The sequence below is a fragment of the Tupaia chinensis genome, unplaced genomic scaffold, assembly GCF_000334495.1.
Source record: "Tupaia chinensis unplaced genomic scaffold, TupChi_1.0 Scaffold000295_1, whole genome shotgun sequence".
Lineage (NCBI taxonomy): Eukaryota > Metazoa > Chordata > Mammalia > Scandentia > Tupaiidae > Tupaia > Tupaia belangeri.
Genome location: NW_006159783.1, coordinates 21,059 through 23,114, shown reverse-complemented (window position 1 = coordinate 23,114; position 2,056 = coordinate 21,059). Strand labels below are relative to the sequence as shown.

At 40.3% G+C, this 2,056-nt stretch overlaps 1 pseudogene; it reads left to right on the top strand.

Annotated features, from left to right (window-relative positions):
* Nucleotides 1–1,363: 1,363 nt before the first annotated feature.
* LOC102499599 (olfactory receptor 14A2-like) overlaps nt 1,364–2,056 on the top strand; it is a 920-nt pseudogene continuing 227 nt past the window's right edge.

The following is a 2,056-nucleotide window of genomic DNA, read 5'->3' as shown; positions in this document are numbered from 1 at the left end:
TGATGAGGTAAAAGAAAAAGGATAAGAAAACAGAGAAAGAGAAAGGAAAAAGAGAAAAATGGAAAAAGCAAGCCAATGAACAAAAAATTATTTACTTGCTAATTTTAAAAGACAAAAAGTGAAAACTGTGCATATGCAATTGTGCCACTCAAAATCACTAGATCTCAGTTCTAATGGCGGGCTCCGTCTTCTTTTGGCCTGCCCTTTCTGCTTGCCTGGGTGGTAGGGGAAAAGGAAGGAGATTATTACCAGGAAAAAGGAGGATTTCAGAGTCAAGAAAACACTTTACCTTAGAAAAAATTTTTAAAGAATAATTTTACAAATAAAAAGACAGAGACAGAGAGACAGAAAGAGACAGAGAAAGACAGAGAGAAGGATACAGGGGCTTTACTAGGTAAATTTTCAGCAGAACATCTTCATCACCTTAGCTCTGAAATCACTAGCTCTCAGCTCTCATCACGTCATGACTTTTCTGATGACCCAATATATGGGGCACTTTCTGATCTTTTCAGTAAAGAAGAAATGAATAATTTTGCCTCAGTAATTAGTCATCTAAGGAAATATCCCAAACACTGAAAGACAATATTCAATAGTATTAAAAGGTGAGTTGCAGTCATGATAGAGACATTCGGTCCATATGGAGAACATGTTCTGTCCCGGTGACATCTCAAGATTGGTCTGTGAACAAATCAGACACCAGGAAGCCTACCAACCAGGTGGCTGTAGAGTGTGTTCACGTGTCTACTCAAAGGTGTGGTATTTTGAAAAAAATAAGTCAATTAGGTATTTCATTAATAATTCCATTTTTCTTTTCTTAGTAAATGAGATATTCAATATATTAGTATTGCATGACCCCAAGGTAATAAGACATTGAACAACAAATTCTTGTTTATGTTTCCTTGTTTATATCCACAAGGGTAGAGAAAATGTTATTCCCTTATGTTGGGTTATTTAGTACAAGGATGAGCTTATGATTGTAATAACATATGACAGTGGACATTCTGTTTCCGTGTAGAATATTAGAGATACTAACACACTCCAAAGAAATGAGACTTTGGACATTTATCTGAAAGCAAGGATTTACCATGAAGCACAGCAGAATAATAGATACAAATGCAAGGTGGTCGGGAACATGTCTGCATTTCCCTGTAACATGTTAAGGTTCAGGCTAGGACCAGGAGAAATGCTTATAATCAACTTTGCAAACTACTTGTGGAATTAATTTACCTTGAAAAAATAAAGAGTAAATTTTTAAGTAAATGCAGAAATATTTATAGCTGTTACTTGACTTCTTCAGCTGAATGTTCTGTGTATCAGTACGATTCTTACTTACCAACCTGACAGGTGGTGAGGGTCACCTGGCATGGCCAATGTCACCCTGGTGACAGGATTCCTTCTTCTGGGACTCTCAAGCGCCCAGGAGCTGCAGGTTTTATATGGAGGGCTCTTCCTGCTGTTCCCTAGCACGTAACCTCATCCTCACTCTCACTACCCTGGAGTCATAGCTGCAAACACCCATGCACTTCTTCCTGAAGAACTTGTCGGTGCTGGACGTCTTCTTAGTGTCCGTCACAATCCCAAAGTTCGCAGTCAACAGCTTAACTCACACCAACTCCATTTCTGTTCTGGGATGTGACTTCCAGCTACTCTTAGTGACGTCCTTCTCAGCAGGGGAGATATTTGTCCTCACCACCATGTCTTATGAGCGCTATGTGGCCATCTGCCGTCCCCTGCACTACGAGGCCATCATGAACGATGGTGCCTGTGTGTGGGGAGCAGGTATTTCCTGGGCCATGGGAGGACTCTTCGGAGCTGTGTATGCAGCCGGCACATTTTCCATGCCTTTCTGTGGTTCCAATGTGATCTCACAGTTTTTCTGTGATGTTCCTTCATTGCTAAGGATTTCTTGCTCTGAAACTCAAAGATAGTTTATGCAAGTCTTGGCATTGGTGTATGCCTGGCCATGGTTTGTTTTGTCTGTACTGTTACCTCTTACATTTATATTTTCTCCGCCGTGCTGAAGATTCCTACCACCAATACTCAGTCAAAAGGTTTC